This window comes from Papaver somniferum, chromosome 1, assembly GCF_003573695.1.
Source record: "Papaver somniferum cultivar HN1 chromosome 1, ASM357369v1, whole genome shotgun sequence".
NCBI classification, from domain to species: Eukaryota; Viridiplantae; Streptophyta; class Magnoliopsida; order Ranunculales; family Papaveraceae; genus Papaver; species Papaver somniferum.
The window spans coordinates 171,494,521-171,518,587 of record NC_039358.1 but is presented as its reverse complement, the minus strand read 5'-3'; positions in this window follow the sequence as shown (position 1 = coordinate 171,518,587).

Genomic DNA, 24,067 nt, shown 5'->3' with positions numbered 1-24,067 from the left:
CACCTTATGTAACAAACAACAAAGCCAATAAGAATAATCGACTTAGTTGTATCGTGCTCAACATAAGACACACAATGGAGCCTTCACGGTAAAACATAACAAAATGGATCAATGAAGATCAATACTGTGGATAACATACAAGGATCTATTCTATTTTCCATTATAACGACATAATAGACTTTATCCTTGTCAAACAAAAGATTTTATCCTATTTTCCATCAAATACATGACTGCATAGGCAAAACTTTTGTAATTGTCAAAAGTCCATTCGTCCTTTCATTAATACGAATACCAATTTATGAACAACTTTACTTTTGACAAAATATGGGACCTTCAAGTTCACGGACCCAAACAATACATATCCCATAATCAAATTGCAATATCACAAAATCATAACGATCAATATTGCAATAACATCATCCTCCAAATATTTTTAGAATTTAAAAACCAATAAACCTAAAAAATAACATAAGAAGATGAAAACAAAAATAGCTATGTGTAGTCATAATCATCGCTATTCAAAGCACTAGTTGTTCTTCCAGCTAATGCAAAAGAAGACATACTAGGCAACAAAAAACTTAGTTTTCCTTGATGATTTCATACCTCTGAAATGGTCCATTAAAGTAGGAGTCATTGATATCCTTGACCCTGTTGACCGTAGAGACACCATGTTCAAAATTTAGAACATTGACTTTCCGATCAATGGTGCGAGCATAATGATGAGCCTTTGCACAGTCAAGAATAACTTTCTTCTGATTTCTGATCAAGATATTCTGAGTACCAAGGATTTTCGCCTGTCCATCAATAAGCTGGTTTATCTGCAATTGAAGGTTAGCCAGTTCAATCTTAACTTCATTCTGAGTACGAAGCAGATCCTTGACAGATTCACCAATCCAAGTGTTATACTCTTTTCTTTCAAGCATCTTCTTCCGTATAAACTCTTGACCAGAATCACATCCTTTGAGATCATCCTCAACCATATGGTTAACTTCATCTTTGGGAACAGATTCCATGGAGTTCCTTTCATAAGAATAAAGAACCACATATAAGACTTATATATGTTCGTGAGTACCCTAGTTGGAAACCCTAAAGTTTCTTGAGGATACATGGACGTTCGTGGTCCAACCAAAGAACAAATGGCCCAAAAATAGGAAAACTGCATACCAAGTTGCTTTTGAAGATTCTCTATCTCCAAACGATCATAGTGACAAAAGAAAGAAGTACTAACAACAAAACATCATAAGATATACAAACTGGAGAAAAATAGCACAATACTTGAGCATCTCTCAAATCCTTATCCTTGTATCTCAAGTTAGACACAAGAATATAACATTTTGTTGTTAGGTAGCAGAGGGAGACATAGTCTCACCATAGGTTCTGAGAGAGTAGCTGTAATTTCCTACATGATATCTTATCTCAGCATTTCTTGTCCTTTCACTGCAGCTTCCAGGGAAAAGGGTTCCTCTCGCAGTCCTTCTAGGAATCACTGGTGAGAAACCTTTCTGATAACAAAGTTTAGGACCTCTAGAAATAGGTTCCAGGGGATTTTCCGAAATTGGTCTCCACACACTAGACTTAGATTTACCAGATTTGTTCTTATAAGCACATGACATGCTTTCATTGGTATCCCGATATTTTACAAATGTCCTGTAATGATTTCTAGGAGAGAGATCATTTTTATAAGATACCTGGTTTCTTGTGAAAGGGACCTTCACTGTAGCAGTCGTCCGACTATTTACTCCATTGACAGTAGAAAGAAGCAATTTTTGAAGTTCAGAAACACGTTTCTTTCTGGAAAAACAATGGATATCATAGTGATTTCCTTTTCCATAGAAGGTACAGATTGGTATGTATATGAGATTTTGTCCACAGACTCAGATTGCCACAAACACATACTTATAAGGTCTTTAACGTGTTTGCCTGCTCTGATACCAATTGAAAAAACGGGGGTCTAACAAGACCACCCAATATTTCGCTTAGCAATCTGTATGGACTAACTCCGAAATACTTTGCTAGAGAATCAACTGGACAGTCAGACTCAATCTAGATAAAAATATCGCAAGGAGTTAATATCTCTCTCTTGATTTGAATAACTTGGACGGTACCAAAGACCAATGTCCAAGTATCAATCAATATCAATCAACAACCAAAGGTTGGATTTCCAATTGATGATCACGAACGCACAACCTGTATTATTTTAATTATTTAAAATATAATGCGGAAAAGAAATAACACAGATACCAGAAGTTTTGTTAACGAGAAAACCGCAAATGCAGAAAAACCCCGGGACCTAGTCCATATTGAATACACACTGTATTAAGCCGCTACATACACTAGACTACTCCAAGATAACTTCGAAATGGACTATAGTTGAACCCAAATCAGTCTCCCACCGATCCAAGGTACAGTTGTACTCCTACGCCTCTGATACCAGCAGGATACTGCGCACTTGATTCCCTTAGCTGATCTCACCCACAACCAAGAGTTGCTGCAACCCAAAATCGTAGACTTGATAATAAACAAATCTGTCTCACACAGAAAAGTCCATCAAAGGATAAATCTGTCTCCCACAGATAAACCCTGGGTTTTGTTCCGTCTTAAGATATGAAATCAAGGTTAACAGGAACCAATTGATAATCCGGTCTTATATTCCCGAAGAACAACCTAGATTAATCAATCACCTCTTTACAATCCTTCCTGACTATACAGGGGGTTTGTCGAGGAATCACAAACAATGAGACGAAGATGTTTGTGACTTCTTTATCTTACCTGTCGGAGAACTCTCACGATCTCAAGTCAATCAAAGATTGTACTCGTACGATAGAAGATGCAAGATCAGATCACACAACTACGATAAAAGTAGTATCGGTCTGGCTTCACAATCCCAATGAAGTCGTTAACCTGGTTTTAGAGAAGAAAACCAAAGGTTAAAGGAGAATCGACTCTAGCGAGCGCACTAGTATCACACAGACGTGTGGGGATTAGTTTTGCACAATGCTAGATGTCTCCTTTATATAGTCTTCAAATAAGGGTTTGCCTTAGTTACAAAGCAATCCATATTCACCGTTAGATGAAGACCTGAGTTAGATTCAAGCTAATATTTCTCAACCGTTAGATCGAAAACTTAGCTTGTCACACAAACTTGGGTAGACGTTTACTGGGTTTGTGAAAACCATGCCCAAACGTGTATGTTGGTTCAACATAGTAACCCAAAAGGTTAACCATATGAGCATTTCATATTAACCTTGTTCTTCTTCACCATAACTAGTTCAATTGACTCAAATGAACTAGTTAAAGAGTTGTTCAATTGCTATGAGATCTTATGTAACTACACAAGACACAATTGAAACAAAGATGATTCGATTCGATTGAATCGGCTCATGAACTTTATAGCCACGGTTTGCATAAAGCATTCCTTAGTAATTTAAGTTTCATGTTCAGAGCACATCTTTAGATCATAACCTCTTAAGCTCACAAACAAATTCACGAACTTAAGACAACCGGTGGAGTTTTCCAAACTCAGCAGAAAATCTCGGCAAAGAGACTTTCGCAAGTTCGCGGACTAGGTTCGCGGACTGAGTTCGCGGACTTACACGCAAACGAGTTTTTGGAAAATCCCAGCAGAAATTCTCGGTACAAGAACTTCCGTCAGTTCGCAGACTGAGTTCGCGGACTTGGCAAAGCCAATTCCTCTGGTTTATCTCAATCAACAAAATTTGAAAACTTCGGATTAAGGAATACATGGTTATGTAATCTAAACTTCTCATTCCAATCGTCGAGACATTCTCAGAGGACGTTATATAGCCGTTATTCACAGACCGTTTCGCGTCAGAGAAATTCTCAAAGTAATTGAAACTTTTCATGACTTTCGTCACTAGGTGAAGATAAACTTGATCAAAGCGAAACTCTTTACGAACACATGATTTCGAGATATAGATAGGCGAGATATACTCAGCTCGAAATATCAAATGTGTATGATCCAGTCTATATAGCATACGACTTTTGTCTCATAAGAAGTAGAAGATAGAAGAGATAGGCTTTTGAGTGATAGATAAGTTCAAGTCTCCACATACCTTTTTGTTGATGAAGTTCCACAGTTCCTTGAGTAGATATTCATCATTGTATGATGAATTTCCATGAAGTCCTTGAGCTCAACTACACTTTGCTATCCTAGTCCGAGACTTAGCTATGTAGGCTAGAAATCAAGACTCATAGTTTTGATCACTAACATTGACAAACATGTTTGAGATAGCAACGCATGCGAGGTCGACTGAGCTATGCTCTAACACATGTGGTTGAGGAACATCTGATATAAATTTGGAGAAGATTAAGTTACGTTGAAACTCAAATAATAGCAAAAAAAAAACAGGACTGAAATATTGTTGTTGTCGTCGATTTGGAGGAGAAAAAAATGCTAGGAATGGATGAAAATGTGTTGGATTTTCTGTTCGAGTGATGTGAAATAATAGATGTTTGATTAGGATTGTTGTGTTTGTCCTAAATTCAGATTCTGCAGGTTGAAAAGCTATAATAAGTTACACATGATCAACAACAAATTCACAAATTTCCACCAGCAGCTCTTGCCCAGAACCTGTTTGTTAAAAGTTTCAGCTGGCGTAGCTTGTTATATCTCACGAATATCCACCAACATCAAACACCCTTCAATCCTCAAACCAATTAATTAAACACTACCAAGTTTATTTCTTACGATTAAGTTGGAAGATTATGCTGTAAATGGTCTCTGATAAAATATGCAAACTTGGTATGCGACGGAGGTTTGGAGTGGCGGAGATAGAGAAACATTTTTAGGTTTTTTTATTAGGGATAAATTGGTAACTTTAAGCATTTTTATTATAAAAATTTGATAAAATAAAAATAAAATGGTCAAACGTTGACTATAACGGTCAACGGCAGATCTAGGTACCAACCCTTAATTATTTAAATATTGGGTATCAAAGCTAGGTACTGGACATTTACTGGGTACCAAACGTTAAGTATGTTATGTTGTCGATGTTTTAGGAAGATTCTAGAGTATTCTAGAATCGTCTAGGTGTTTCCTTAATTTAGTATAGCTAAAGGTTTCCTAATTTAGTTAAACTCAAGGTTTCCTTTTGTAGCTATGTTTAGGTTTCCTAGTATAACTCAGATACTTGGAAGACAAGTTTGTAACCTATATAAATAGGTGTACAAGTCTTAAAGGAAAATACACAACACAATTCAGAGAAGAGTTCTCATAACTACAGAATTTTAGGGTTTAAAACGTTTGGTTCATAGAGAATTGTTTAGGGTTTGTGAACAACATCCTGCTGGTCATAGTTGTGGTTTATTCTCTGTAATTCGTTATATAATAAGAGTTGATCGTAGCCGTTTGTGGACGTAGGCATATTGCCGAACCACGTTAAATCTTATGTCTTTCTTTGTTTCGTTTAGTGCATCTTATTTCTGTTTTCTTTAGTTCTACGTTGATCCAAAGAACTATTAGTGTCTTATGAGGTTAATCCTAAGGCATTAATCCTAATAAGTGGTGCGGTGAAGGTGGAGAGGATCATAGTTGGAAGTGAAGATGTCTAGTTCTACATCAAGTGGAAGTTTTTCGAAGGTGCATGGATTTGATATTATCAAATTCAACGAGAAGAATAATTTTACATCATGGCAAACTGATGTTAAAGATATTCTTGTTAGTATGAAACAAATCAAAGCGATCAAGGACAAACCAGCAGTGTTACCAAAGGAATGGAGCGATGAAAAGTGGGATGACCTTGTTTTGGAGGCGTGTTCAACTATTCGGTTATGTTTGTCAAGGGAGATCACTCATAATTTTTCGAGTGAAACCTCTTCAAAGGTGTTGTGGGATAATTTAGAGAAGCTCTACTTGCAAAAGGATTTGACTTCGGAGCTTTACTTGAAGCGCATGCTTCATGCCTTTCGGATGGCTTCAGGTAAGCATATGGTTGATCATATTAACGAGTTTAATAAGATCTATTCTGATTTATCTAACATCTGTGTGACTATTTCTGATACGGACAAATCTATGATATTATTATGTTCTTTGCCTCCATCGTATGATGCTTTCGTTGACTACTTGTTGAGTGTGAAAACCGAAGGAGACAATAAGTTGGTTTTCGATGATGTGGTCGCTGCTTTACAAGCTAAGGCATTAAGGAAATAAGAGTTAAGCGATGAAGCACAAGCCGAGGGTTTGTTTGTTGATAGAGGAAAGAATAGTAATAAGAAGAAGAAGTCGAAGAATCGTTTCAAGAAGAACGATATTGAGTGTTATTATTGTCGTAAAACTGGTCATGTTAGGGCTGATTGTCTCAAGCTTAAGGAAAGAGATGAGAAACATGAGAAATCATATTCGAAGAATGTTGTTGCTTCGGTTGCGGAAGGCAGTGAAGTTTTAGAAGACCCAATGTGTGGTTTTAATGAGGAAGTGTTAACCGTTACATCAAAGAGTTATCTCAATGATGGTTGGATGCTCGATTCCGATGCTTCGTATCATATGTGTCCTTCAAAGGATTGTTTCACTACTTATATAGAGGTGAATGGTGGTACTGTTATGATGGGAAATTCTAATGCCTGCAAAACAGTTGGATTTGGTATGGTACAGGTTCGTTTGCATGGTGTTATCACAACACTTTCAGAGGTTAGACATGTTCCAGATTTGAGGAAGAGTTTGATTTTGTTAGGAGTACTTGAATCACTTGGATACAAGTATGTTGCTGAATATGTATTCTTGAAGGTATACTACGACGGTAGTTTGAAGATGACCGGTGAAAGACATGGTAATTTATATTTCTTACAAGGATATATAGTTTGTGGTGGAGCTATGGTTTCTCAATCAATTGATGAGAAACATGTGGAGTCAACACGTTTATGGCATATGCGTCTTGGGCATATGAGTGATAAAGGTATGTCCGTGTTGAGTAGTAAACGCTTACTTGGAGATGAAAAGACTTGCAAGCTTGATTTCTGTGAGCATTGTATCTTCGGGAAGAAATGTAGGAGCAGTTTTGGTACCGCTGTACATCAAACACAGGGTATGTTAGATTACATCCATTCGGATGTTTGGGGTCCCTCTCGTACAGTTTTTAAGGGAGGTGCTAGGTGGTTTGTGACCTTTATTGATGACTTTTCTAGGAGAGTTTGGCTTTACACCATGAAGCATAAGAATGAAGTAACCGAGGTGTTTAATAAATGGAAGACCGTGGTAGAGAAACAATTTGGTCATGTGATTAAGAAGATACGTTCCGATAATGGTGGTGAATACATCGAAGACCCATTGAAGTAGTTTTGTGAGGAACAAGGTATCGTTATGCACTTTACAGTCAAGGGTACACCACAGCAAAATGGAGTAGCGGAAAGAATGAATCGAACGTTACTTGAGAGAGCAAGGTGCATGTTGTCAAACGCAAGTTTAGACAAGATTTGGTGGGCTGAAGCAGTTAATACGGCGTGCTATTTAGTGAATCAATCACCGTCAACATCTATTAAGTGTAAGTCACCTATGGAGGTATGGACCGGTAATCCCGTCAATTATACTAATTTGAAGGTGTTTGGTTGCCCAGCCTATTTTCATGTGAAAGAAGATAAGTTGGGTGTTAGGGCTAAGAAAGCAATTTTCTTAGGTTATCCATTAGGTGTTAAGGGGTATCGGCTATGGTGCCCAGAACTGAATAAGTTTATTATCAGTCGTGATGTGACCTTTAATGAGAAAGCGATGCTTGATTCAAAGAAGTTCACTGATTGGGACTCTCAAATTGAAAGTGAGAGTAGTAGCGGTGTTGAAGATGATTCGATGCAGGTGGAGCAAAGGGTTCCTAGTTCATCTACTATAAAAGAAGAAAAAGAAACTCTTGTAGAAGATGAAGTTGAGTTTGAGGTTCCTAGTGAGGAATCTACACAGCAACAACTTGAGAATATTCCGTCCTTGACGTCTCAACGTGAGAGACGTGCACCAGTCCGTTATGGTTTTGATGAGTTTGCATCTTATGCATTCTCTGTTTTTGAGGATGAGTTGTTTACCTTAGAGGAGGCAATGACTAATACTCATGTCGTTGAGTGGAAAACAGTCATGGATAAGGATATGAAGTCTCTTCACAAGAATCGCACTTGGGAGCTTGTTAAGTTGCCTAAGGGTCGAAAGAAGATTGGGTGCAAGTGGGTCTATAGGGTAAAGGATGGAATTCCAGATTCCAAGGGTGTCGTTAGTGGTGTACCATACAAATCAAGGTTAGTAGCTAAGAGATACGCACAAACGGAAGGTGTGGATTATAATGAAGTTTTCTCTCCGGTTGTTAAACACACTTCTATCCGAGTCCTTTTAGCATTTGTGGCGCAGTTTGACTTAGAGCTCGAGCAATTAGATGTCAAAACATAATTCTTGCATGGAAATTTGAAGGAAGACATTTATATGTCACAGCCCATTGGTTATGAGGTTGCTGGTAAGGAAGATTATGTGTGTCGACTTGATAAATCATTGTATGGTTTGAAGCAATCGGCAAGACAATGGTACAAGAGGTTTGATACACTTATGTTGCAGTAAAAGTATACTCGTAGTAAATACGATCAGTGCGTGTACTTTAAGAAGTTTCCAGATGGAAGTTTTGTTTATCTTTTACTCTATGTGGATGACATGCTCATAGCTGCAAAGAGCAAGTCAGAAATTGATGTTTTAAAGAAACAATTGAGTTTAGAGTTTGAGATGAAGGATTTGGGTCCAGCTAAGAAGATTTTGGATATGGAGATTACTCGAGACAGATCTAAGGGAAAGTTATGTATTACTCAGAAATCCTATCTTGAGAAGGTTCTTCGTCGCTTTGGAATGCATAACTTCAAAGCTATTAGTGTTCCAATTCCGCTTACAGTTAAGGTATCAAAACAGTTGTTTCCTATTACAACTGAGGAGAAAGAGTTTATGTCAAAGTTTCCCTATGCTAATGCGGTAGGTTCTTTGATGTATGATATGGTTTGTACTCGTCCGGATATTTCACAGGCATTTGGTTTAGTTAGTCGTTATATGGCTAATCCTGGAAGAGCACATTGGTATGCGGTGAAGGGAATTTTGAGATATCTTCAAGGGACCTTGGATATTGGTTTAGTGTTTGAGAAGGAGAAGAATTTGAAGGTCTGTGGATTTGTTGATTCTGATTATGCGGTGATAGGGATAAGTGTCGTTCTACGTCAGGGTATTGTTTTACATTGAGTGGAGGACCTATCAGTTTGAGATCTATGTTACAACCAATTGTAGCTTTTTCTACTACGGAGGAAGAGTATATTGCTGTGACGGAGGCTGTTAAGGAAGCATTATGGCTTCGTGGTTTAGTTAAAGACTTGGGGATTATACAACGGAGTGTTGTTGTAAACTGTGATAGTCAGAGTGCTATTCATTTAGCTAAGAACCAAGTTTATCATGCACGCACCAAGCATATTGATGTTCGTTATCATAAGGTACGAGAAGTTGTTGATAACGGATTAGTACAACAATTGAAGGTTGATACTGAAGATAATCTAGCAGACATGTTGACGAAAGTCGTTCCGAAGGTCAAGTTTGAAAGGTGTCTCAGCTTGATCAATACTTCTCGTTGTTGAGGCCCTAGGGGCGTTTGAGGCTACGATTAACTTGAGAAGATCAAGCTCAGTTTGGTAGAAACATCGGCAATGTGGAGAATTGTTATGTTGTCGATGTTTTAGGAAGATTCTAGAGTATTCTAGAATCGTCTAGGTATTTCCTTAATTTAGTATAGCTAGAGGTTTCCTAATTTAGTTAAACTCAAGGTTTCCTTTTGTAACTATGTTTAGGTTTCCTAGTATAACTCATATACTTGGAAGACAAGTTTGTAACCTATATAAATAGGTGTAGAAGTCTTAAGGGAAAATACACAGCACAATTCAGAGAAGAGTTATCATAACTAGAGAATTTTAGGGTTTAGAACGTTTGGTTCATAGAGAATTGTTTAGGGTTTGTGAACAACATCCCGCTGGTCATAATTGTGGTTTATTCTCTGTAATTCATTCTATAATAAGAGTTGATCGTAGCCGTTTTTGGACGTAGGCATATTGTCGAACCACGTTAAATCTTGTGTTTTTCTTTGTTTCGTTTAGTGCATCTTATTTCTGTTTTCTTTAGTTCTAGATCCAAAGAACTATTAGTGTCTTGTGAGGTTAATCCTAAGGCATTAATCCTAACAAAGTAACCGTAATAATTATCATGCAATTCATACACTCAATTGATTCTAAAGTATTGCCAATAATAGATTTTCAAAATACTAGTTGTTAATCTGAAACATGGAACATCAAGAGAACTAAGCTAAGCATGCACCATCAAGTGAAGACACAACTAGTTAATAAAAATCATTTATTTCAATTTTGATTCAATGCAAATAATCATAAAAAGAATTACAGAAATTAATTAAATAAATGTTACCACATAATTGTTTGAAAAATAGCTTCCTCTGTCACCTCAGCAAAGGGGTTTAGCTCCTCATATTAATCACTTCCTCAAAATATTGGTTCATGGCTCAAAAGTGAATAAAAAAAGGCAAAAAGTGCTTATGCAGATATTTGCAACGGATAAGTGTTGCGAAATCACTGTTACAGAAAACGATAAAGAGAAGTATCGTAGAATTAGCGACGGTTCTGATGCATCCAATGTTCTTTGTGTTCTTAAGCAACATCATCCAACAGAGACAATTCCTACAGCTCGATTTTCCTATTTCCTTCGCCTCTGTTAGGTCCCCAAACTCTCGATAACCTTTTTAGGGTCTCCCAACTCCTATTTATAGCCTAGGCAATCCTTGAATCTTTATAAACCAGAAAAACCCGTAACTTCTTCCTCACTCCGTTTTAATTAAACTCGGTGATCTAGCAAATTTTAGCCGAATCCAAACACCAAACAACCTTGTTCATCCCTAACAGTCCCAAAGCAATCCATATCCGCGATTGAATCTCGTCAAAGCTCGATCAAACTCTGCTTATAATATTATGCATGTTGAGGGGTGAATATGATATTGGTTCTACCCGTCCTAGTCACACCTAATGACAACACTTTTCTAGGAATGGTATGAGAGAGAGTTTGCTTTGCATTGTACTATGTACCTCCTTTTATAGACTTTCCCAAAAGCCCTTCTTTTTATGACATCATGCCACATGTCCCTAAACCTCCTTAATTACTACTAATGTCACTCTTTCTCTAATAAAACCTTCTCCTTTTCCGTTGATTCCCTCCTTGTCCTTTCCATCTTATGGATACCTTCTAGTGGACTTGGGATTTAGTCCCCAAGTCCCCATGCTTCATATTGGGTTTTCCCTAGCCCAATATGAATTTTATCATGTATGAACATTGATTCCCTGAATATCGGGTTAATTGTCAAATAACCCAATAGTCAATTAGTTCCCCCGTGCGCACCCCTCCTAGAGGCAGAGGGGGGGAGTTTCCTTTATCAGCTCCATGTTCTTTGGTGACGGTTGGTCTTCCGCTACGTGTAGGAAACTTTACAGTTTCTTTCAGTTTTCTTTCAGTTTTCTTTCAGTTTTCTTTCAGTTTTCTTTACAGTTTTCTTTACAATTTCTTTCAGTTTTCTTTCAGTTTTCTTTCAGTTTTCTTTCAGTTTTCTTTACAGTTTCTTTCAGTTTTCTCTTCGCTCTTATAACCGCCACGTCCTGATGTCGAGATCGCCTATATATAGACTTACTGGATCATTCCTTTCCCCTTTGTTTTATCCTGTCATTTTCTCTCATCTGATTCTAAACACATCATACACGCGCCATGTACAGTAGCTCTGCCAGTAGTAGCTCATTCGAGGAGGAAGAGTCCAAGGAAGTGATGGGCGCTGACTCAGAAGAATTCGAATCCGCGGATCAGGAAGAATTGCAGATACCTCCACCATCAGATGGTAAGGCGGGCGCGATCGCAGAAATCACACACAACCCTGATTTGAAGCGCGCGTTAAAGTTGAGAGGTCTTCGAGATGGTCAACTCGTCCTTCTATGGATGTTCTATTCCGCGCCTTCTCAACCCTTTTGTATTACCCTATCCTTCTACCCCCGGGTGGCTCATGTATCCTGAGGCGGGCGTTCCAGACACCTTCTCGTTCAAGAAAGTTCCATGTATGGATATTCATAGTGACGATTATGATCTCCCTACTATTGAGATTCGTTCCTAATCTGCCACGCCGGCCATATGGCCGCATTGGGCTTCTTATATTCGCTCCAATCCAGATCATGTAGCTGCCTTTCATTCGGCAGGTATCGAGGAAGCCATAAACTTATCTCTCAAGCGGGAAGTAGTTAGATTTAAGCGTGATATGACGCGGCTTTTTTGCCGTTGGGCGTCTCTGTTCTTACCATGTTCTTTGTATGGGGTGGAACCTACCATAGTCTTAGAGGACGTAGTCGCTCTCACAGGATTGCCTATTCATTGTAGTCACTCATTTGCTAAGGCAGCTGTTTTCGAAGCTTTAACTGATGAGGAGAGGGAGTTATGGGCTTATCTGCTAGATTGCAAGGACGATTCTCGCAATGAGCAAGTGAGGAAGGATCAGTTGTCGGCGAAGCGGGAAAAAAGGGAAAGGCTGCAAGCACTAGTTAGAAGAGGAAATTATCGTCCGTTGCTAAAGGTAAAGCCAAGGCGATTGAGTATAAAAAACCTTCTTCACTGCGTCCAGTGGGAGAACGTTTTCTTGCAGGTTCAACCCGCGCTTATGAAGCAGTTCACGGCTCATCATTTCCTACCACATGGCCGAGTCCTGAACTGGTTGTTAAACGCAATTGACGTGCCTCCTTCTGTCTTTAGATCAAATATTGGGCTCCGCGGTTGGTTAAAAAAAAGGCTATGCCTCCTCTGATGAAGGAGGAGAACTCTCGCGCCGAGCCGACGACCTTTATTTTGTTTTGGCTTTGTCATGATGTGTTCAAGTATAGTACTCAGGACACTATTAAGAGCGAGCTTGTACCAATGGACGTGCTGCTGTCTCGGGGTGTCTCTTTTCCTCTTGCACCAATGTTCTTGGGCGGCTTATACCGTCATTTGGATCTGTTTTGCCACGACGTTCGTATAATTAACGCGGTTCATAAGGTCAAGACTTTTATTCCTGCTTCTTTCATGCAGGCGTGGTCTTGGGAGCACCTTCTGAGTATTCTCCCGATCCTCATGGTTTAGTGGTCCATCGTGAAGAGGACGCTCAACATGATGATGGTACTGTTAGTAAGGTCGTTGTCACCTATGGTTATCCGTGGATGGATCTTTGGAACGGTAAATGGAAAGTTCCCAAGGGTGATATAGCGTAATTCATGGATGTAGCCAAGAGCTTCAAACCTCTCCCTTACCATGATAATCGTTCGGGTGCGGCGCATTATGATTTTACTTCGTCGCTGGGAGTTTCAGAATTGGATTCCGCACAGTTCCCATCAGAGTTGGATTTTGATTCATTGCGATGTCCTATAACCCTGACCGCACAGCTTGGCAAGTAGGTTTTGATCAAGGGGCTCCTTCTAGATTCCCTCCTTGGAGCGACTCCACTATCACGGATATTGTCAGTAGTTTTGATCGCTTCGTCTTTAAGGGGCCGAATCGCCTGAGCGATCGGGGGATTAGATTTTCTTTTCATAAACCTATTTCCGAGCGTACTTTGGCAGTTACCGAGCTGGCTCATGAGTACCAACTTCTCATTCGTCGCCAAGTCCTAAATTTTGTCTTACGTGACCCAACTCCTCTTCCTAGTTTATCTTATGAGTATCTCCGGGTATTGCACGCGTCTGGTCGGGTCAAGCTTGATGATGTGATAGCCGAGGATAATGGTATTAAATCGGGTACTAAGGGCCTCCCTCTGGAGCCGCTGGTGACTTCCTGGGATCCACCTGAAGGTCATGAACCCATAAGGAAGAGAAGGGGACAAAGCCTTTTTCCATCCAGAAACCTCCCAAGTTTCATATCCCAGGCCTGCTGTTAGTTTCCGACAACGCAGGGTTTTTTTTTTAAAGATAGTGGATGCTGCGTTCTTAGGAATCTCCTCTATCCAATCCCGTGGGGTGGAAGGCGCCCTCTTACTCGATAAAGGAGTATCTCAACATGCCTGATCTTGATTGGTCTCAGAAAGGTCTTGCTAAGAAGGCTAAATGGGAAGTGGCTAAGTTATTCGTTTCCCTCCCTTGTTCTTATGTTGATTTCTCGCCTCTGTTTCTTGTACAGGCCTGATAGAGTAGTCCTTCACAGTCTCAGCGAGGCGCTGGTGGTAGTTTGACTCCTTCATTTGTGGATCTTGTACAAATCCTTGGAGTTAAGTTATCAAAGGGAGGTGGATGGGTGTCTCCGCGGCTTCACATATCATCAGTTAATCCTTTACGGGTGGATATCGTTCATATTAGGGGCAAAGCCTTGGAATCCCTAATGACGTGCTATATTCGCTAAGCCTTTATAGGTCAAACCGGTCGGTTTTAAGTGGGTCTCAGCCCACGTGGAGCCCCAACTAGATTATCCTGAGGTGACTGCTCATTCTCCGTCTAACACGTGTACCTCTATTTAATGGCGTATTTTGTTTTTTGCTCTACTTATACAAGTACAGTGCACGTGCTCTGCACGTTTTCATTCATAAATTTCATTTTTAGGTACACTAATTTACCTATTATGTACTACAAATCCCCACGTTTCTATTTATTACGTTTAGGTCCCTCAGCATTAGGTTTACCTGTTATTATGTTAGAAGTCCCCGTGTTTATCTTTATTCTGTTAGAAGTCCCCGATTTCTTTTTATTACAATTAAGTCCCCGTGTGCAGACACCAAAATATAACATGGTACAACAGATGAATTTTGAGATCATCAGATCCAACGGAAATGAACACACGGAAATGTGCAGACACCAAATTTTGGTTAATGAAGAAACGGAAATGTTTCCGGTCTTTCTTGTTGCTATTAAAAGGGGAGATATCTGAGTTTCCCTTCGTAATGTTGCTTACTCTTTGTTTTTCAGGTTCTACGAGTGACTCTGGGTCTTCTTCTGGCTCTTCAACATATCGTTCGAAGCCTTGTGATCATCCACTTGATCCTCCTATTCCCGAGGTTGGTCTCTTTCTCGCCTGGTTTTTCCTTTCTTTCTCTTTTTCTTTTTTTCGTGTTTCTTCGTTCCTTTATAAACCGTTCCCTCCCATGTTTGTTAGCGCTTATTCATCGTGTTCTTTTTTTTTTTTTTTTTTTTGTTATCATCATTCTTAGACACATACACTTTTTGTTTTAGGATATGGGCAATAAGTGTAAAAATACTGGAAAACACGAGGGCTCTAATGTCGAAGGTGGGATACGCATGAATCCTAGTAGCGATGGATCTACGAAGCGCGCTCGGCTAGATGGTGGTGGTTCTGCATTAATTGGTCATTCATAGAAGCGTCCCAATACTTCTGACCCGCTGGCAATCGCTGAGGATGCGAAGTTTTTCTTTCCGAATGTGGTAGATGCCGTCGAGGCTGGTGTTGATCCTACTACTTACAAGCAGGTTCATGGTTTTTGGGTGCCATCTGCCTTGGCTGCCACTTATAGGGATATTGTGGAGCGCAGTGGTGGTCATATGGTAAAGGAGGGTCTTCTCGACATACAAACTTTGTGTTATATGAATAAAAACCTTCTCGAGGCAGCTGATCAAATTACGCGGGTGAAGGATGGTCTCATTGATACGAGCGTGTTGCATGGTTGAGAAACTACTATTCCGGGGGTTAACCTCGGCCTTCAAGTAGGGTGGTAGGACGAGTTACTGACGAAGGTGAAGAATCGCAATGACCCGCGTGTGCACCTCCCAGGGCAGATCGCTCAGTTGGAGAAAGAATTGGATCAATTTTCTAAGGTGACTTCTGAGGAAAAGACGGCGTTGAACCAGCTTATCGTTGGTGTGGGAGCGGCGACTAGTGCATCCAAGCAGGTAGAGATTGCAGAGGAGGAGGTTCGCGTGGAGCCTGATAAGAAGGCAGGAGTGGTCTGTGTTCCAGCCTACTTAATGCATTCAATTAACATTATTTTCTCCTCTTTTAATGTTATTTGTTTCGTGTGTCTTCTTCCCTTTGAACAATTGTTGTGTATTTGGTTGTTTGCGGATATTTTATTTGCGTTGGATGTTGTTACGTTATATTAATTTTGGGGTGTTGTGTTTTGCGTCCTCTTTTGTTAACTCTATGTTCATTATCTTTAACTCTATGTTTATTATGTGTTGCACAAAATTATTTTTGACTTGAGCGTCGGAGTATCCCTTTTTCGTGTACAGGTGTTCGTGTTGTGGGTGCTAACTACGTATTGGTAGTTGTAATGGCGAGTTAGAGACGTCCTTCATTTTATTTATTTTTGGAATTTGATTAGTGGCGTTAGGTTATGTCGAATTGTGTAAAATGTGCATGTGTCCCCCTTTTTTATTTTCGAGTGATTAAAGATTCGAAGAGCGCCGTTTGGCAATGTTGGAGTTAGATTGGGTTGGTATGGTGTGGGTGCTAGACGCGCCTACTCCCCTCTCTTTTTCTTTTTGTATTTTCGGTAGAGCGCCATCTTGTTTTTCTTTGGTGGGATTGTGTGGGGCGTATATTAAATGCATTTATTCCCTTTTTTTTGTTACTTCGATATAACGCGGTATCTTGTTTTTCTTTGGTGGGATTGGGTGGGGCGTATATTAAGCGCACCTATTCATCTCTTCTTCTTGTATTTTAGATAGAACACGACATCTTTTTTTGCTTTGGTGGGATTGGGTGGGCCATATATTAAACGCGCCTACTCCCTATTTTTTTTGTTTTTTCGATAAAAAGCGACATCTTGTTTTGCCTTAGTGGGATTGGGTGGGTTGTATATTAAACGCGTAGCCTTTTAATGATCGTCCGCCGACCAGGTGCACTTTCACATCTCGTAACCTTTTAATAACCGTCAGCCGACCAGGTGCACTTTCACATCTCGTAACCTTTTAATAACCGTCAGCCGACTGGGTGCACTTTCACAACCCATAGCCTTTAGTAATTGTAATTCCAATACGCTTTTTTTTGCAACACCTTCATTTATTATTATATATTGTTATCATTTATAGGGAACAAAAGAGGAGATACAACTTTCCTTTGTTGTTGGTCGTTGTTTCCTGTTACCGGACGACCGGGTTCATGGAAGAAAGGATCGTGCCGTTTGCTAGTTCGCTTTCTTCGTCTATGCCTCGCCTACTTACGGTTCAGTTGTTGGGAGGGGGTCGTGTTCGATTGTTTGTCCTGCTATTTCGATTTCTCCAACTATGCGTTTACGGTCGAAGATGCTTCTAATGTCAAAACATTCCAATGTTGGATGACCTAATCTTTGATGATCATGGCAGTACTTGGTGGCGCTTTTGTCCATTTTGTTGATATCTACTATTGTCGGGGGTAGATCAATTTCCTTGTTCGCTATCCACTGTTCCAAGAGTTCGGTTATCCATTCCCGGCTGCATGGCAGAGGAGGTGGTGGGTTGAAGTCTCGTTTCTCCCATCTGTTTCCTCCTAGATTCCCATTGGTAATTTGAAGTGGGTCTTTCCTTCCCTTATTGGCGTTAGGCCTTACGTTGTGCGGTGTTTCTGATACGGCGTTGATTGTGTAGTGACGTAAGTAATATGTATGTGTTTCCTTCACACAATCAACGTTCCTCTCTGCTGCTTCTTCCAGCTCGACGAAGGTTTGGAATATGAAATTGATCAGGCTCCTCTTAAGGGCAGGCATCATTCCGTGTATGTAAATTTTGACTAGTGCTCCTTCGTTGATGTCTTCGTGGCAGTCCAAAGCGAAGTGTCGGAATCGAGAGATGTATTTCCCTATTTCTTCTCCTGTCCACTGGCCGCACCTGCTTAGATCTATTGATGTGACCTTTCTCTTGGCTGAGTAGAATTTTCTGAGGAAGAGGGTGGACATGGCCGTCCATGAGTCTATGCTTTCACATTTAGGTGATTGTACCAAGTGAACGCCGTGCCCGTGAGTGGCTTGGGGAATTCTCTTAGGCATATCTTTCCATCAGAGGCCTTGTCATTCATTGCTGATAAGAATCGGCTAAGGTGTTCCCGCGCATTTCCCTGTCCGTCGTATACTCTGAATTTCGGTGATATATAATCATCTGGGTATTGGTATTCGCTGATACTCGCTAGGTAAGGGCCACTCATGGAACCGTAATCGTCTTGCTTTACCACGCGGTAGTTTGTTTCTAGGTATTTTGCCACTGCTTCTTGTGACATTGTGATCGACTTATTATCCTTGTATCATCCGCTCATTGCTTCCCCTTCGGTGAGACCTTTGTCCGCCGCCATGGCTTTTTCCATCCATTCCTTTAGCTCTTGTTTCCTTCGAACGCTCCCCTCCAATTCTTTGTGTATGTCTTGTAGAGTTAGAGGCGGGGGTGCAGTGCCTAAGTTATTTGTTGTGTGTTATATTCCCGTGTTATTCTCGCCTCTCCACTTTGGGGTTCGTGTATCGCCGGCTGCGTGACCGCGTCTTGTACTAGTACTTCCTCTTCGTTATCCTCATTTTCCTCTTCTATTATTACTTCATCGATATTAGTGGGTCGATTGGTCGGTTGATTCTTTAACGCGCCTGAGCTATTGCTTCCTTGGTGTGTCATGGTGGGCTAGGCACGAGTTTCCGGGTGAGGTCGCCAAATGTTGAGGGGTGAATATGATATTGGTCCTACCCGTCCTAATCACATCTAATGACAACACTTTTCTAGGAATGGTATGAGAGAGAGCTGGCTTTCTATTGTACTATGTACCTCATTTTATAGACTTTCTCAAAATCCATTCCTTTTATGACATCATGCCACATGTCCCTAAACCTCCTTAATTATCACTAATGTCACTCTTTTTTCTAATACAACCTTCTCCTTTTCTGTTAATTCCTACCTTGTCCTTTCCATCTTATGGATACCTTCTAGTGGACTTGGGCTTTAATCCCCATGTTTCATATTGGGTTTACCTTCCCTTTGGGGGCTCCCTAGCCCTGCTGAGGGGTAAAAAAATTTCATGCACCAACAACGCATACTAGAGAAAAAATTTCCCGCCAACTTTGTTTTGCTTCAAACGAAAAATCCAGCACAATCCAACCCAAGTTGATCGAGCATACATGCTTTGTTCATCCTTAATGAATCCTGCCATACAAAATTCAGTGATTGAATCTCATTATAACATCTCCAAATCTTGAACTCTAAATCTGCAAGTTATTTCTTGCCAAAACTCAACATTCAAATGGGGAAGAAGATGATCCCCCATTATCCGACAGCGGAATCCCTTTAGCAATATGGGGTACAGATAACAATTCTTGGGGTGCGAATAGCAATTTTTGGGCTACAAGTAGTAATTTTGGGTTGCAAATAGCAAAAATTATCATGGGGTGCCTTTATCAACGATCCTCCAGGTTCCTTTAACACATTTCTGGGGTGTCTTTAGTTATTTTCTCCGGAGGTTCAAATGTTATTTTCCGAGCAACTTTTTCCACAAAAGCTTATTTCTCAAAAAACACGTACAAAGACATAGAATACCATAATAAGTACAAAAATGAGTACTAAAAATAGATAATTGAGATCAAATCAGACACAAAATTGTGTCTATAAAATACCTCCAAATTTATTATTTGCTAGTCCCGAGCAAATTTAATCTACAAAATCAAAATCCCAACTCACTGTCGCAGGCGTCGCGATTGCACTTAGCATGTGCAACAAGCCTTTAAACCCCTACGTGGCCCTAGTGGACAAGTTATAGTCTCAGAAGGGTTTACAAGAGGTGTACCCACAACACCTTTATTCCAGACCTTAGCTTCATGAGAAAAATATTGGAACGACACTAGACAATCTCATTAGTTAGCATACTCTCATTGACTACAGGAGTAAGTACCCTTATGTGAATAAAATTCATATATAAGTGACAGAGCTCTACTCAGATAATCACAGTACGGACATCAATACCAAACAAATCACATGAATAGATTAAGAAGATGGAAGTAAAAATAGATGGTTGTGATGTTGACTAAGGTGAACGGTGTTTCCCATATCTGTCTGAAGGTCACTACCAGGATGAACCTATGAATCTTAATGGATTGAGATACTCGTCTAAACTCTAATATCAACCAGTTGTCTGAATTCTAATATCAACACAACTGGTATATATAGGGGACCCAGTGGTCGATAATCCTAATTCTAGATCAACTCAGCTGGTATATGCAAGGGAACCAACGGACTATTTTATTGAACAATAATAATAAAACCTTTTATTTTCTTTTTCTATTTTTTTTATCATATTAAATATATATATATATATACTCCGAGTGGTCTAATTGGTCTGGTCTTTTTTTATATTTGTTTTTTTATAGTAACTCAATTACTCTACTTCATCCCGGCGGTGATAACAATTCGATGTTGTTGCCCCACCAAATCACTTAGAGAAACATAAAGTTTGCAAAAATAAACACAAAAAGTAATAAGATGACTCCGAGATACGATGAAACTATCATTTATTTTTAACACCTGAGCTCTGTCCTTTTATGAGTACACTCTTTTTTTGGGTTCTTTAACTCCTACAACCAAGATGTTTCCATCCACTTAGATTGGTTAGTGTTATCATGAATTGGCCCAAGTTTCTAGGATATGGAGTTTCATAATGCGAATAAAAAGTTTCTCCCATACCCCCAAACTTAAATATAACATTGTCCTCAATGTTCTAAAGATGAAATTAAAAGCATGAATAAGGAGAAAGTGTTACCACTTGAAGAAAAGGACTTAAGGAAGGATATTACCATGGCGCATGAGCATGGGTTACCTCCCAAGAAGTGTTAATTTTAAAGTCTTCATCCAGACGTCAAATACCACAAAATGGCTAATTACCTTTCAAATCATATATCAACAGTCGAAATAACAGTGGGTCATCAAAACCAAATAAAGCTGACATAATTATGAGACAAATGCATCGAATCAGCAAAACGAATAGATGAAGCACAACCTGATCTAAATTTTCTCTCAAGATGAATAAATGTATCAGGGGCGCCCACTTGGGCTTCAATGAGTGTCTCGATAAATAAATTCATCCGAAAAATGAGTCTCTAATACCTGGATTTCCTCTTAGATAGTACCAGAAGGATCGGGTTGTGGAGTATGAAGAGACTCAAGTAATATCTCAGACGCATTAGGATCGAGTCCTGAGTTAGGGACTTATAATAGGGATACTTGATGATCACAAGAACCATCACTACCCCCCAAACTTAGGGTAATCACCACTCTACGTAAGACCTATCACTATTGCTTGAATTTCCGGATCCTCAGAGTCCTTAAAATACTCAAGAGTTTTTTATAGTTCTCTACCCCCAAACTTAGGGTCATCATTACTCTCAGAAATACCTAAAACTATTGCTTGAATTTCAGGGTCCGTAGAGTCTTTAAAATACTCAAGAGATTTTTCTAGTTCTAAAGTATGGTCACCTATCTGACCTAAGAGAATTGTCTCATTAAATTCATCTAAAGAATCACCAAATAAAGTGTCAGTCCCAATTATCATGAACTAGATCCCGAACTAAAATGCTAATCATATTCACTTCCTCCAAATCATCAGAAGGTTTTCCAGAAACATTAAAGACATTTAGTTCAGTGGTCATATTACCAAAGGATATATTCATAAGTCTCGTACTACAGTTGATGACGACGTTAGTTGTAGCTAAAAGTGGGAGACCTGAAATCACTGGTATTTGAGCATTGGGATCCTGAACAGGCTGGGTATCTAGAACAACGAAATTCACTGAATACAAAAACTTATCAACCTCAATCAGAACATCCTCTATGACACCACGAGGTACTTTTGTTAGAGCATTGCTCGGTCGAAATCGCATGCGTTGCTATCTCAAGCATGTTTGTCAATGTTAGTGATCAAAACTATATGTCTTGATTTCTAGTTTACTTATGACTAAGTCTCGGTCTAGGATAGTTAGGTATAGTTGAGCTCCAGACTCCATGGCGATCATCTTACGAAGACAAAGAACTACTCGAGGAATAAGTGGAACTTCATCCGACCAAAAGGTATGTGGAGACTTGAACTCATCTGTCACTCAAAAGTCTATCTACTCTATCTCCTACTCTTGAGAGAAAAGTCGTATAAGTATGATCGTTTTCATACATACACATTTGCTATTTCGAGCCGAGTTTACTCGCCTATATTTTTCTCGAAATATGTGTTGGTAAGCTTTTGCTTTAACCATTTTCATCTTTACCCGTGACGAAAGTCATCATGACGTTTCAATCTTGAAAATAGCTTTGATGACGATAGTCGATTCTTTTTGTCTAACGACTATTATAACATTATAGAAGAATGTTTCAATGATTGAAATGTAGTGTTGAGATTACCAACTATGGATATAAGCATATAGTGTGTTCGCACATTAGTGTATAAATCCATGTGCCGGAAACCAAGTGCGTGCAAATGTGTGCATGTGGTATTGGTGAAGGAGATAGGTTAGGTACGCGTACTGGCGGAAGTTTTCACACTGAAAATTTCTGCTGAGTTTGTAAGTTTGCAAACTAGTAAACCAGTCACCTTAGGTACGCATACCCATACGCGTACCCACGGAAGTTTTCGAACCGAAAATTTCTGCTGAGTTTGTGAACTCAAATCCGGTAGCTAAGGTACGCATACTCGTACGCGTACCCAAGCTGGTTATTTCTCAAATCGGCAGTTTCATGAACTTAAACAATAAATAAATAAATAAGGAATGCAATCTTTGAAAACCGTCGCTATATTGTTCATGAATTGATTCAAGTGAATCAAACCGATTTTGTTTCAATTGTGTCTATGTACAAAGACCTAAGCAATTGAACAACTCTTGAACTAGTTCGTTGATAAGCACGAAAGTGCTACATTATTACCCATATTTATATTAACTAGGACTCAATATTTTGAGTAATGACACTATTTTAGTGCTTTTGTAGAAAGTACAAGTGAATTCAATCATCCAGCGAATAAACATCAAAATGTGAGACTTAATGGTGAAGCGAGTCGATGTCAGCACACTAATGCCACCTAAGATTGGTCAAGAGTGACTTTATTATTGCTAGCATAAGAATGGAAGAATATCACCTCCATGACCACATGCAAATGAAGAAAAAGAAAAGATTAATATATCTTGTCCTTACATAAGTTCTCTTGCTATATTTATATAAAGAATCTGAAGGAATATTTGAATCCAACTGACGTCATTTTGCAAATACAGTTAAGGTGGGACCCAGCACATGCAAGAAAATATCATGCTTTCTAAATGAAATTCATATACTATGGAAAGTGGAGATTCGGTGATACTTTACAATATCTCGTCATATTATGACACGCGACACAACATCATTGGGTGAATTTATATTTTCATGACATGTGGAAGACTTCTATTGGGAGGTGATGTGGCGACGAAGAAGAAAAACGTGAATTCATTTGTGAGCTATATTTATGTGTTGTTTCAAAATATACTAGGGGGACGCCCGGCCACAGAGCTGGAAGAGAAACATGAGAAGGATTTTGGAGTTTTGTTTTCGATTCTTCGTTTATCTTTAGCTAAAGTTTGATTTTAATATGTTTATGGTTTTTGAGAAAGCCATGGCTAGCTAGAGTTATGTTAGGGTTTGGGTAGAAACCAATTTAATTGTGTAAACTCTACATTTACATGCTCAATAATGATTTAAATGACTAGTAGTTTTTCTTCATATAGCTTGGTATTTTATTGTTCATGTGATTTTCTTGATTATTTATGCTTTTGAATTGATATTTCGTGCTTCGGTTAAATCCCTAGACGTGGTATGCAAGGATAGATAGGTAATGCTTTAGAATCGCTACTCATGAAGCGAAAAAAACTAGAGCGGAGAAACAATATTTGAAAATGCATGCAATAGATTGTTAAAGATTAGTATAGTTTGCATAATTAATTGGTGGAAACCGAAAATCCTAACAACCTTCTATCATTCTGTTTTTTTCGTTAAAATTATTTATTGTTTCATTTTGTTTCAAATTTCTGAAAACTCATTAAACATTTTTTATTTGATTATTTGGTCTTGGTATTAGTTAGAAGTAGTATTTTCACACTCC